The sequence below is a fragment of the Vulpes vulpes genome, chromosome 4 (assembly GCF_048418805.1).
Source record: "Vulpes vulpes isolate BD-2025 chromosome 4, VulVul3, whole genome shotgun sequence".
NCBI lineage: Eukaryota > Metazoa > Chordata > Mammalia > Carnivora > Canidae > Vulpes > Vulpes vulpes.
The window spans coordinates 5,061,258-5,077,223 of NC_132783.1; positions in this window are offsets into that span (position 1 = coordinate 5,061,258).

Consider the following 15,966-nt stretch of genomic DNA (forward strand, 5'->3'; position numbering starts at 1 on the left):
TGAAACTAGAAATGAATTATCAGTAGAAAATCAGAAAATGCACAAATATGTGGAGATTAAAGATGCTACTGAACAACCAATTGGTCAAAGAAGAAATTAAAAAATACCTCCAGATAAATGAAAATTAAAACAAAACACGAAAACAAGTGGTATGCAGAAAAAGTGTTCTAGAGGGAAATTGGTAGCAATTAATGCCTATATTGAGAAACAAAATATCTCAAGTTACAATCTAACTTTACACATCAAGCAACTAGAAAAAGAACAAAAGAAGCCTAGATTTAATGAAGTAAAAAATAAAAATATAGATGGAAATAAAGATCAAAGCAGAAAGACATCTAATAGAGACTTAAGAAAATTAAAATAGATCAGTGGAAATGAGTTTTTTTTCCCCAAAGATTGACAAATATTTACTAGACTCAGAGACATAAATAAAAAGGATCAAAATCAGAAGTGAAAGAAGAGATATTACAACTATTACCACAGAAATCAAAAGATCTTATGAATATACCTAAACAAATAACCTAGAAAAAATGGGTAAATTTCTAGAAACAACTTATCAAGAGTGAATCCTGAAAGAAAATAGAAAATCTGAACAGATGAATTACTACTAAGAAGATTAAACCAGTAATCAATAACCTCTCCAAAATAACACTGGGACCAAATGGTGAATGGATGAATTGGTGAATTCTATCAAGCATTTAAATATTAACTAATATCAATTCTTCTCAAACTCTTTAAAAAATTAGAAGAAGAGGGAACACCCAAACTCATTTTACAAAGCTAGCATTACCCTGATACCGAAACGAGACAAGAACACCACAAGAAAATCATAGTTTTTCCTCCAAGATTAGGAACAAGACGAGGATGACCATTCTTTCCACTTTTATTCAATGTAGTATTGAATATCCTAGTCAGAGCAATTAGGCAAGAAAAAGAAATAAGAGGCATCCAAATTGAAAAGGGTGGGTGAAACTCATTTGTAGATAACATGACATTATATTTAGAAAAACCTAAGGACTCCTCCAAAATACCATTAAAACTAATAAATAAATTCAGTAAGATAGCAGAATACAGAATTAATATGCAAAAATCTGCTACATTTCTATACACTAACAACAAAATATCAGAAAGAGAAATTATTAACAATCCCATTAATAATTGCATCAAAAAAGTTTTAAAAACTAGGATTAAATTTAACCAAGAAGGTGAAAGACCTATACACTGAAAACAGCACATAAATGAAAGAAATTGCAGAAGACACAAATGGAAAGATATTCCATGCACATGGATTGGAAAAAGTATTTTTAGGATGTCCATACTACCAAAAGCAACCTACAGATTCAATGCAATATCTATAAAAATTCCAATGGATTATACATTCCAGAAAACCATTAAATTACTCAAAATTTATATGAAACCACCAAAGATTCCAAAGGCAAAGCAATCATAGAAAGAACTAAGCTAATGGCATCACACTTCCTTATTTCAAACTATATTATAAAGCTACAGTGATCAAAGTAATATGGTGTTGGCATAAAAAAAGATACATAGATCAAGAACTGAATAGAGGACCCAGGAATAAGCCCATGAATATATAATTGATTAGTTTATGACAGAGGAGCCAACAATACACAATGGGGATAGGACAGTCTCTCCTATAAATAGTATTGGGAAGACTGGAGAGCCATATGGAGAAGAATGAAATTGGACCACTCTCATAAAGAAATCAGTTCAAAATGGATTATACTTAATATTATATAATTTACCTCAATTTAAAAATGTTTAATTAAGAATACAAACAGGCAAAATGTGTGGTTAATTTACAGAACTCAACAGCAGTAGAACTCAGGGAAATACAAACTGAAGCAACGAAAGCTATAATCTCATACCCTTCAATCTGACAAAATTTCATAGTGTTAGTGAAAAATAGAAACTCTCCCTCACAAATGGTGGGAATGCGAAAATAAAAGAACATGAGTTAGATAATATTCATTCTTATGTTAACATAATTATGATGATAATGGTGTGTATTAACTGTTCAATATCACATGTATTCAGAGTTTGTTATGTATGCAGATGTTGAGCTTTTCATGTATTATATTATTTATTACTCATAAAAGTCCTATGGTGTAATTACTATTAGACAAAGCAAATTAAAAAGTAAAAAAAAAATCTTTAATTTTTGTTAATGTTTATCAATAGTTGTACAAATATATGGGAAATAAACTTAAGCACATTTATTCCATCAATAATTCTTATTGAAGACTGTAATATATTAAATTAAAAAATGTATATACCTTGTAAATAACATAAAAATTGAATTTTTCGAATTAAAGGGAATTCTTTGAATGGAAAGTAAAAGCCATTATCGGGAATAAGAAAATTAGAAAAGGAAAGAATTTACAGATACATACAAACATAATGAAATTAGTAGATTAATCACTTATAAAACCAGCACAGAGGTTAAAGCATAAAGAAAGTAAAATCAATTGTATCTACAAAAATCTGTCAGAGGATTCACAAAATAAAAGTATGGCACCATATACATAAAATGTGGAGGGGGTAGAAACTGATTGCTTTAAAAATGGGTTCTAACTTAATACCTAATACAGAGTGTTATATTTTCAGGATTTTAAATATAAACCTAATGGTAATAACAAATCAAAGCCAGTAATAGATATGCAAAAAAAAAAAAATACAGAAAAAATCCAAAACTATTCTTTTTATCCAAGACTCCTTCCTCCTTCCTCCTTCCTCCTTCCTCCTTCCTCCTTCCTCCTTCCTCCTCCTCCTCCTCCTCCTCCTCCTCCTTCTTCTTCTTCTTCTTCTTCTTCTTCTTCTTCTTCTTCTTCTTCTTCTTCTTCTTCGTAGGAAACAATGGCTTTCAATGACACATTGGATCTAATAGATATATGCAGAACATTCCATTTCAACAAATTCAAAAAGATTGAAATCATATCATGAATCTTTTCTGACCACAACGATATAAAACTAGAAATTAATGACAAGAAAGAAAATGAGGAAAAAACACAAACACATGAAGGTTAAATAACATGCTACTTAATAAATGGGTCAACCAAGAATTAAAGTGGAAATAAAGAAATACATAGAGACAAGTGAAAATGAAAATACAATGCTCCAAAATCGTTGAGATGTAGCAAATCCGTTGTGAGAGACAGGATTATAGTAATATAAGCCTACCTCAGTAAGCAAGAAAAATCTGAAATAAAACCTAACTTTGTATCTAAAGGATCTAGAAAAAGAACAAATAAAACTCAAAACCAATAGAAGGAAGACAATCAGAGGTTAGAGCAGAAACAAATAAAATAGAGACAAAACAAACAAAATAAACAACAACAACAAAAAACAATAGAAAAAATCAATAAAACCAGGAGCTGGCTTTTTGCAAACATCAACAAAATTAATAAACCTTTAGACTCATCAGAAAAGAGTGAGAGGACACAAACAAAATCAGAAATGAAAGGAGATATAACAACTGACTCACAGAAATACAAAAGAGTATAAGAAAATATTTTGAAAAATTATATGCCAACACATTGAACAACCTAGAAGAAATGGATATACACCTAGAAACATATAACTTACTTAAAACGGTATCAGGAAGAAATAGAATAGATAGTAAGAGCTATTTTCCTTAGGTGCCATCACTGATATAAATCAGCCAAAGAGCAAAATCTCAGGGAGAGTCCAGTTGCCTGAATCTGAATTAAGTTTCTGCCTCTTGGTGGCTAATGCATTGGACACGCTGAATGACATAATTTCTAAAAGGCAATTTTACTAACATGAGCATGAATAAAAAAAAAGGTGACTGGGTACTAAGTGGTCTAAGGGATTGAATGGCTATCACTTAGGTGGAGTACGTGTGGAGGTAGACTATGGATTTAACAACCCTAGATTAGTAGTTTATCAGACTATAATCTACTAACTTGCAGTAGAGTAGAATCTCACATATCAAGATTTCCAAAGAGCTCTATATTTACTTTGTATCTGAAATATATGCAAAGACTATGCATTGAGAACTTAATCGCAAAGGGGGACAGTAATGTAGAACATTTAGAAGCCGATTAAAAAAAAATAAATAAATAAATAAAAGCTAGTGGTCTGCATTTTTTGAAAGCCAAAATGCATGTTTCTGCGGTAGGCAAGATTCAAGAGAATTGCATTCTTCCTTGTTTAACTTTAGTCTATTATATTTCTCTAGTGTTAGCACACTTTCAGCAGCTTTCCATCATTATGTCAGGGTAGTACTTCATAATATTTTTCACATTTTCTGCCTCATACATCAAACTATAGAATTTTATCCATAAGGCAGAGCTGTCATTCTGTAAAATTTTTAGCAATGTTCTCATTTTTATCTGACATCTAGAAATACCTAAAGTAATAAAAAATCATTTTCACCTCATATTTGCTTTGGTTTTCATTCTGTCCCTGTCAGTCTATATACAGTATAGCAAGGGAAGATTTATATAACATCATTTTGGGTGTTCTAGAATCAGACAAAGAATCCTCACCTTAGCTGTTTTTACCCCTTCAGAATTTTATGCAAAAGCATAAAACCTATACTTAAAATAATACTCTCTTTCCCTTAAAACTTTACTTTTTGCCATGAACACTTTTCACTAAGTAGAAGTTTCATTTATATATATATATATACAAACATATCTACACATATATTTTATCTATCATCTATCTATATCTATTTTCTATCTATCATCATCTATCAGCATCATCTATGACTTAACAACTACAAAGAAAGATAGACTTCATTTCTTCAGGAATGTCACTATTCTGGACAATTTAATGGAAACATTAGAAAATTGCATTTATGTTGCTTAGTTTATCTCATAACAGTGTTCATCTATTAAGATACTCAAAAAATATGATTTTATTGAACAACCAGGTCTCAATCTGATTGTGGGAGTGAGAACTAAGCATTAAAATAGATCTTTATTTTTCTCATTTTATTCTTATTTCCTCATTTTCCCAAGTGGCATCAGTGAAAATGTAGATCCAATTGTAAACATGTTCAACTTCAAGGTATAAAATTTTGAATTGAGAGATATCAGTTACCTGACTAATCTAAAATATGATACAATCTCCTTAAAGATGATCATATATTAAAATCTATAGTTTTATTGTGAACATGTTTCCAGTGAGTCCCTAGTAATATTACATGTATTATGCAAATGAATTAACTCAATGGATCCTCAAATAAAACTAGCTATGATTAATCTTATTTAATATTGAGGAAACTAAGCTTAGTTAACCAACTTGTGTATGTTCATAAAGGCTCGCATTTGAACCAGAACACAGGCTTGGGCCTGCCCCCTATGCCACTCCTTCTCCCTTCTCCTTCTCTTCATTGTACAAAGACCAAAGAATACCAGACTGAAAAATATTACAATTTACTTTAATCAAGCTTGTATTTTTCATAGCCATGACTTCAAAACGGAGACAAAAAGGGATCATCCAAATGATATATTTCATTATTTCACTCAAAAATCTTAGTTCTGACATAAATTCTAAAATAGAACTACCAAAATAATCCATCAATTTACAACATAAGAAAATGAATGTGCGTGTATGAATCTATGTATGTATTTATTTTAAAATGAATGTGTGTGTATGTATGTATGTATGTATTTATTTCCCTAGTTTCCTAGTCTTTGTACTTTTGAGAACTAATTGTATGTTCTGGGAAAAGGGTGGAGGGTGAGTGATCCGAAAGTTTGGGAAGTGATACATATTCCCTTCTTCTCAACTACCTTATCATATTGATAACAGATAACATGGAGTCCATCTTACCTGTAGTTACTGCAGTAACTACATCCTTTCCATACTTATTTAAAATAATAAATATTTGGGAAAGGTTCCTGAAGACCAAGTGAAAAGTCTAATTTTTTGTGATACAGTATAAAAAGTTTGGTTCTAATGTTATAACTAGAGAATATTCCACCTGAAAGTGTTTTTGAACAAAAACCAGATGGAGTGACTAGATTTCATCAAGGATCGCTGGAGAATGGAACTAATTATTCCTGAATGTTAAGAACGTAATTGGGCCATAGAATTAGCAGAGTACATGCATGCATTATCAACTTTTGAAGATAGGCTTTTCTGTTGTTTCCCATTGATTGTTTTGCATATAAAACTAGAAGAGACAAAACCAATCAGTTCATAATTATTTCTTCTACTAAATCTTCTAGTTACTATCCTTTAAAAAATTCAAGACATCAAGTTATTTTGCCTTAAGTAGTAATATTTTGCCTTAAGTAGTGCCTTTACCCACACTCATAGCGTGAAGATGAGGACTTCTAAAGTTTTTATTTAGGTTGTCATCAAAAAATACAAGGCAAACAATACTTCATTTTATTTTAAATAATGATAATATTAGTTTTCTTTATTTCTGAACCATTTTTAATGACATCTTGGTTTTAAGAACTACATTTTGCCTCAAGATTAATTTTAAAGGGCATATGATACACACAAAAAGCAGTTTAAAAAAAAAAATAATACCTGAATTTTTAAAATATCAGCATTTCCGGACCTGATTCTGTAATTTAGATAATTTGCCACCAGGTGGAAGTAGTGTTTCCATTACCAAATTAAAACAGTGTTGGCTCTAACAGCAAAATAACAAAATATTACATTTTGTGTTTATTTATAAAAATATAATTCTTTATTATATAAAAATATAATTCCTTATTACATAGCCAATTCAGTAGCAACAAGTAGATATAATCCTGAAGCTTGATATCTTTGGCTATGCTTTTAAAGGTGAAAAGAATATTTTATGGAGATGAACCAGAAAATGGAGTTCAAATGTTCATTACATACAGAATTTCATTCGTAATCATAGCAAATGGGTGGCAAAGGAAGTATATTCCATTTTTGTTATTTCACTGATGAAGAAACAGAGCTTAGATTTCTCCAAAAAGGATTGGTTTGAGACACATAACAAAAAGACCCCCCCCCCTTTTTTTAAGCTTTATCACCTTTATCTTATCCTAGAATACCAAGCCTTAGATAACAGTGAAATTACAAATCTCCATTTTCAAGTTTCGGGTCTTTAATACTTATCTGATCATGGGATAAGTATTATCCCTGTCTGGGAACTTCGTCATCTCCTAATTCTACTCAGATGGTATTGGAAAAATGTTTGTGAGGGCCAAGAAAAATGGTGTGTGCTCTTCATACTGTGTTCAATCTGTATTCTCTCTTACCTACCACTTGGTCTGATCTTGTCCAATAATCCCTACCTCTCAAATTAGTGAACATTTTGTGTTTTCCTGGCCTATTGTCCTCTTCCCTGAACATGAAGGACTGGTGACCTATATTACCGGACAATCACTGACATTTGAAATTGATTCAAACTCCATATCTGCCACCTAATGGCTATTACTTTTCCTCTTTGGGTTCCCAGCTGTTTGTTTGTTTGTTTTAAGATTTATTTATCTTAGAGAGTGAGAGAGGGTGAGCACGGGAGACCACAAGTGGGAGTGACAGACGGAGGAGGAGAGAGAATCTCAAGCAAACTCCATGCTGAGTTTGAGCTCCTGGAGGGCTCAGTCTCCCCACCCTGAGATCAATGACTTGGGCTGAAACCAAGAGTCAGACACTATCGACTATGCCACCCAGGCACCCTTTGGTTTCCAGTTTTTAGGGAAAATTCTGAGCTTGATCTGGATAATAATGCTCCTTTGCATTTTTAATATTCTATGATTATAGATGTAAGTTGCTATATTGTTATGCTTCTTAATATGATATGTTTTTTTTTTTTTTACAAGAATACAAGTTTTATTATAATGATTGCAATCAGTATGTCCTGACATGGTTTCTAACAATAGAATTTTTGGCTATTTCATCAGTGCCATGTTTCTCAGCCTTCAACATTTCTAAATATATTGAAATAAGTTTTAATCTCAGTGGAGCTGGCCAGCATTAAATAAAAAGATGCAAGGCATTTCAAATTGAAGTAGGTTTATTTTGGGAGAAGAGAGGCAGCACTTTGCCAGCTTGCATGTCAGCAATTAGAAGGAACAAAAGCACACTACCCACCCTACTTGTTGGCAAAACAACAAGCTTAGATAAATACCTCCCCCATTAAATGAGACAAAGCTGGAAATACATTAAAAAAAAAAATAGGCTCCTCCCCACATACATACACACAAGATAGAAAAGCAGAGACTGAGTATGTTTGTAAAAATAACTTTCTAGAATAAAAATATGAAAATATTTTGAGTTACATGCTTGGTGTTATCAAATAATTGTGAAAGGATTTCAATCTAAAATAGAATGGAAGGATATGGAGACTATCACACGTGTGCCTTCAGAAGAACAGAACTTAATAACCGGGAGTATGATTTCCATTAAATGCCTGATTTATGGAAGACCAATACTTATCTCCTGACCAATGAACATCCACCAAGAATTTCTCCCCATCCTTAAGCCAGTGAACTTATTGTTCAGGCTAAAATCTCTTTGGCACTTCCTGCCCATAAATACAGCCCATCCCACCCCCTCAATGGATTTGCCTATAGCTTGCTGCAGCATGCATTCACTGAATTGCAATCTCTCTGCTATCCCGAATAAACTCAAATTTCTGGTAATTTGAGCTAGCCTCAGTTTACCTCCTTAATTAGGTTGAAAATATCAGAGATGTACTGTCTAAGAAACAAGAGCTCAGGCCCATCATGGGAAATGAAAACGGGGATGAAGACAAAAATGCTAAGATAATTCTCTGACAAAAAAAAAAAAAAAAATTGCTTGGAAATTAGTGGCAAGGATCAGATTTGAAATTTTGGGTAATGCAAATCAGTGACTTGCATCATACAGTTGAAAGACTCACCAAGAAAGCAGTGGGAGTTCAGAAATTATTCTCATGAAAGAGTAGATATGAGATGAGAGAAGCTGAGAGAATGATAATCCAGTCTAAAATAGTTGCTGACAAAATAGGAACTAACTCAAAGGAACAGAAGCAGTAAAATTCATACTATAGGAAACAACACAACCATACACATAATACAAACTCATTAAGCCAAAAACTGAGTTTACAAATTACATTCCAGAGAAGAGTCGATGTATTTATTTAATAAGCTAAGGAAACTATCAGAATTTAAAATATTTTATCTCCAAAATAACCATAAAATTTAGGACAAAATACAATCTGTTTGTGGTAACAGGAAAAAAAGAACTACGAAGAAATTTCCCAAACTTAAGAACTTGAGCTAAATGTTTTGCTTACAAGGGCAGACACATTTATTCTTTTTGTAAGCATTTAAGAAAAGGGGATATAAAAATAATTACATTATCCAAAACAGCATCCATAATAGGGGCATAATATTCTGATGTGATACATCAAAGCTTATAATGGTAAAACATTCAGAGTACAAAGACAAACCTAGAGAAACAAAACCATAGAGATAAACCCTTTTTTCCCCAGTCTTTACCACATTAAGTGGATGAAAACGAGTAAGAAATTCAATAGTATAATTATTAAATGCATATGCAATTTATATACAGGATAGTATACTTTACACAGAATATATGGAACTATAAAAATGCATCTCTAAAATTGCTCATAAAAGCCATAAAAAGTTGAATAAATTGGGATATCTTCAATATTCCTGGATACAAAAGCTATTGTAAAGAGAATAATTTTCCTGCATAATTTATAGGTTTTAATCATACTGTAATAGAAACCAGTGTGATTTTTTTCAAGGAAGCGTAAAAATTATGGTCCTAAGGTCCATTTTGATGAATGGAAAATAGCTAAGACAATATTGAAAATGAAAATGAATAAGAGGGCATTGTATTGTCAGCTCTTAAGCAATATTATAAACTATAGTAATTAAAAATGTGAAGCTGGCACCAGAAATGATAGTTCAGTGTAGCAGAACAGATAGCTCTGAAAAAGAACCTACGTACAAACTGAGCAGGCATTAAAAGCAAATACATCTGCCAACATAGAACTGTTAGCTGTTCAAGATACTATGTGGTGAAATAAAGGGTACTAGGGAGTTAAAAAATCAGGCGAACTGTTCATCTGAACATATGCTAATATAAAGTCCAGTGAATTAAATGTGAAATGTGAAAGAGAGACCATGAAACACTGAGGAAAAAAAAAAACATATTATGTAACTGATTGTGGAAAAGTCAAGATCTTCCAAAACATAGTAGCAATGAAAACACAAAATAAAATCCTGATAAATTAGTTAAAATATATATTTAAAACTATATTGAAACAACATATTAATACCAATATTAGCTGATAGTTTATCACGAAAGAAAATTAGGACTGGTGCTAATGGAAGAGCGTGAGCCATGAAGAACAGAGAATGAAAATTCAGTCTAACATTGCAATTGTTGAAGGGCAACAACCAACTTAAAAGGAGTTGGAGATTTTCTAAGAGTTTTACATTTACTGACATATCTAATCCTTAGGTTAACTCAGTGAAACAAGTGCTATTATTGTCTCCATTTTGTGGATGAAATGGAGACAAAGGAATTTACACAGCGCAACATGGCTAATAAGGGCAGAGCCAGAATTACAATCCACATGGTCTGATTTCATGGCCCTTGTTTTAACTAGTGCTTCATTAGATTACAATAAAAATAAGAAATAAAGAAAAATATTTGTTACTAACATGACAGGGAAATAATACATGTGTTCAACTGTTTAAATATAGAAGGGGCATCACTGCAAAAATCAAGACTCCTAAAAATCAAATGTAAATTTAAAAAATAATCAATGCAGTCTATGTAAGACTGGGATTATGTACAGGGGTGCCAACTTTCTGGATATTTTCTATTACGGGATTTAAAAACTGAGATTTGGCCTTTGGCGTTTGGTCTGGGATCTCACACCTAAGGGCTGTCCTTAGAAAATATTTAGTAAAGCAGAATGTAAAATGTTGCATTATTAGTCACATTAGTAATTTGAAAATAACTATACATACTATAGTGGTGAACCACTTTTTAAACTTAACTGTCCATTGCAATCCTCTTTATAATTTTACCTAGAAACACAGATTCAGAACTTTTAAAAAGGCCCACGGATCCTTTTTTTGCAGTGTTAAATAAATTATAGTACCTATTAGAATTATGTTATCCATTACAATATTTTTGAATATTTATTGCTATACCATAAAATCTGTATTTTTCAAATATTTGTAATTGAAACATATTGATTTTACAGTTCAAAAAACATAAAGAGTAGACTACATTGACATGTCTAACAAATTTGGGCTCATATTTAACAAATTGGGCATAAAAACACCCTAGTCTACCCTTTACCAGAAGAAATGTTTACATAGTATAGGCATCTACTCCAAGGCTCAGTTAATTTCACTATTTTATCTTGTTAATCCTTAAATCTCTAGCTACTAACTATCTTACAGAGTTGGAATTCAAACATGAATAAGAATGGCTAACGGAATATGAAATTACGTAACTTTGTATAGATTAATATATCCTTAAAATGTATATATGCTTGTTCATTTATTTTTTAATATAGATTTCTTCACCCTTACAGTTTGGGGTAGTATTTTTTTCTACTTTCTACATTAAAAACATCAATATCCTAACATATATATACTGCTTCTCTGTTGAATTCTTTCTTAATTGCCAAATGCCCTTTTTCTAAGGTCTGTAGACTTGAGTTTGTTGTCAGAATTCTCTGTCAAGTATTAGAATTGCAAATAGGGCACACTTGCTTTGTATTAAAAGAACAAGAGCTGCCAGTGTCTGAAAAGTTAATTAGACAAAACAGACAATTAATTACATCTTATTAACGTGTAAAAGACCTGTGACAAATTGCACTAATTGCATGCTCTTATACATCTGAAGAGGTCAGGCTACTTTAAAAGTATGTTGTTAATGGAAGACAAATGTATCTTTATGCTCTTGATAAGAATATTATAAACTGCATTATTTATGACTCCATTGGAATACTTAATAATTTTAAGCTTTAAATTAAACTGCTCATTAAACAGGAGAGCTAGTACCAAGTTCTTAAAATAGGCCATAAAAGCTGGCTGCAGTGTAAGATAAATGTGAAGGTCTAGCATTTCCTCGGAATGTGTTTACACCCTTATTTTTAAATGACTGAGCCCTAGAGTTGTTAAACTTATCTTAATGTGCCCTTAGTAAAGGGGACAATACTTCCACTAACAGTTTTCACCCCCAAAGAAATACAGGATTCATTTAAAAAGCCTATAGTTGCTTGAATTCGGGAATATCCAGTTGAATATGCTCGTTAGCTCTCAAGCTTTTTTTCCCAAGCAAAATACATGGAATTGAAAAAAAAAAAAGAAAAAAGAAAAAAGAAAGAAAGAGAAAGAAGAAAAAAAGAAAGAAAGAAAGAAAGAGAAAGAAAGAAAGAAAGAAAGAAAGAAAGAAAGAAAGAAAGAAAGAAAGAAAGAAAAAGAAAAAAGAAAAGTCATGGGTGTATATTAGTCTCAGAGAACTGAGGGGATCTTAAGAGATGGGCACAATTAAAGAAGAAAGAGTAGTGGTAAAGAAATATGTTAGAAAAGTGGTGAAAACACCCAATAGAAGCTTAAAGAGAAAAAGAAGTAGATGGAAACAATTTAAAATGAGGAATGAGTCAGAGTGGCTCTTGCAGGCAAATACTTAATTACACAAAGGCGCTTTAGTTTCTTTCATTGAGTACCTGTCAAGGGGAGGGAACACCAGCAATTCTAGAGGAAATTGTTTCTATTTCAGTTAACAAACCCGGATGCTCATTCAGGTCCCTCAGAGGGGCTTTACAAATAATTTAGATTATTTTTCTTCTGTTCCCAGGACCAGCGGCCTTATAAAATGAACCTGACTGTCACCACACTTTAAACGTTTATGGTTGGTGAGCTCAGTTCATCAAAGCAGGGCGCTAGCGAAGTCACCTTGCCAAGCTTCACTCTCCCAGGAGTCTGGAAACTGCACAGAGGCTTATAACTAAAAAGGGGGTGGGGACGTGGGCGAGAGAAAAGGACAAACTCGCACCTTCCACTCTCCACATACCAGTCTGACAGCTTCATGCTGTTTTAATGGGCAAGGACATCAGAGTGGAGCGGAGCCCTCATCTCTGTATGAACAAACTCAAGCTGATGATGGAAGCATCTCAACATTAATAATTATTTCAGTTGGCTCACAGAATCCATACCTTTGCTTTTCTATATCTCTTTTCCTGTTGTCTACAGATTAGACTCCTACGTCAGATGGCAAACAAGTAAATTGTCCCTGAGAAGGTACTTTTTAAGCTGATGCATGTATAAAGGCCTATTATTATAGGCCCTTAAAATAATTAAGAGTTGAACCTAAACCTACACCATGGGGAAGTCAACCCCAGAAAATTTAACCCCAAGATATTAGCAGAGTATGGTGAGATTTATTAAAGAATTAAGTAGAAGGTGACCTTGAGATTAGAAAGGTAAATCTTAAGAGGAGAATATATCATATTCATGGTCATGATGATGCCAATGTTTCAGTGGAAATCTTGCGAATTACCAAGAAATCTATCATTGTAGGAGTATAGATTGAGTTTGTTGTCCAAATGCATGGAAAATAATGTTACACGTGAGTTAATCACATTTCCTTGAGAAATTCTTGGTGTATCTTCCATACTAAGCACTTGGTGATAGTCATTTTTTCAATGTGACCATCTGTTCCACACATTCACATTTTACAAACTTTCTTCCTAGTGAAAATCTGTTGTTGCTAATTAATTTGTCAGCATATTTTTTTCAGGTAAAGGATTATGTTTCAGAGAGATTAAAGGTATATGTTTTGGAGAGAAAAACTCATGGATGAAAGGTTAGAAATTTGGGGGGATCCTTGGGTGGCACAGCGGTTTAGTGCCTGCCTTTGACCCAGGGCCTGATCCTGGAGTCCCAGGATCGAGTCCCACATCAGGCCCCCTACATGCAGCCTACTTCTCCCTCTGCCTCTGTCTCTGTCTCTGTCTCTTTCTCTCTGTGTCTCTCATGAATAAATAAATAAATCTTTAAAAAACTTGGTGTGAGAATTTCTGTTGAAAATGATGTGGTTGATTTAAGATCCTTTTATCTCCTTATTCTAGAGATAGGAAAGCTGAAATCAAAGTTGGACAGTTTTTAGGGCATAGATCCTTTACCTCTTTGGTTAGGTTTATTCCTAGGTATCTTATGCTTTTGGGTGCAATTGTAAATGGGGTTGATTCCTTAATTTCTCTTTCTTCAGTTTCATTGTTAGTGTATAGAAATGCCACTGACTTCTGGGCATTGATTTTGTATCCTGCCACACTGCCAAATTGCTGTATGAGTTCTAGCAATCCTGGGGTGGAGTCTTTGGGTTTTCTATGTACAGTATCATGTCATCTGCGAAGAGGGAGAGTTTGACTTCTTTGCCAATTTGAATGCCTTTTATTTCTTTTTGTTGTCTGATTGCTGAGTCTAGGACTTCTCGTACTATGTTGAATAGCAGTGGTGAGAGTGGACATCCCGGTCGTGTTCCTGATCTTAGGGGAAAGGATCCCAGCGCTTCCCCATTGAGAATAATATTTGCTGGGGGCTCTTCGTAGATGGATTTTAAGATGTTGAGGAAAGTTCCCTCTATCTCTACACTCTGAAGAGTTTTGGTCAGGAATGGATGCTGTATTTTGTCAAATGCTTTCTCTGCATCTATTGAAAGGATCATATGGTTCTTGTTCTTGTTTTTTCTCTTGCTGATATGATGAATCCCATTGATTGTTTTACGAGTGTTGAACCAGCCTTGCATCCCAGGGATAAATCCTACTTGGTCATGGTGAATAATCTTCTTAATGTATTGTTGTATCCTATTGGCTAGTATCTTGTGAGAATTTTTGCATCCATGTTCATCAGGGATATTGGTCTATAATTCTCCTTTTTGGTTGGGTCTTTGTCTGGTTTTGGAATTAAGGTGATGCTGGCCTCATAGAACGAATTTGGAAATACTCCATCTCTTTCTATCTTTCCAAACAGCTTTAGTAGAATAGATATGGTTTCTTCTTTAAACGTTTGATTTCTGAAAGAAATTGAGGAAGACACAAAGAGATGGAAAAATATTCCGTGCTCATGGATTGGAAGAATTAATACTGTGAAAATGTCAATGTTCCCCAGGGCAATTTACATGTTTAATGCAATCCCTATCAAAATACCATGGACTTTCTTCAGAGAATTGGAACAAATTATTTTAAGATTTGTGTGGAATCAGAAAAGACCCCGAATAGCCAGAGGAATTTTAAAAAAGAAAACCATAGCTGGGGGCATCACAATGCCAGATTTCAGGTTGTACTACAAAGCTGTGGTCATCAAGACAGTGTGGTACTGGCACAAAAACAGACACATAGATCAAGGGAACAGAATAGAGAACCCAGAAGTGGACCCTAAACTCTACAGTCAACTAATATTCGACAAAGCAGGAAAGACCATCCACTGGAAAAAGGACAGTCTCTTCAATAAATGGTGCTGGGAAAATTGGACAGCCGCATGTAGAAGAATGGAATTGGACCACTCTCTTACACCAGACACAAAGATACACTCAAAATGGATGAAAGATCTAAACACTAGACAAGATTCCATCAAAATCCTAGAGGAGAACACAGGCAACACCCTTTTTGAACTCGGCCACAGTAACTTCTTGCAAGTTACATCCACGAAGGCAAAGGAAACAAAAGCAAAAATGAACTATTAGGGCTTCATAAGAAACTTTTGCACAGCAAAGGATACAGTCAACAAAACTACAAGACAACCTACAGAATGGGAGAAGATATTTGCAAATGACCTATCAGATAAAGGGCTAGTTTCCAAGATCTATAAAGAACTTATTAAACTCAGCATCAAAGAAACAAACAATCCAATCATGAAATGGGCCAAAGACATGAAGAGAAATCTCACAGAGGAAGACATAGACATGGCCAACATGCACATGAGAAAATGCTCTGCATCACTT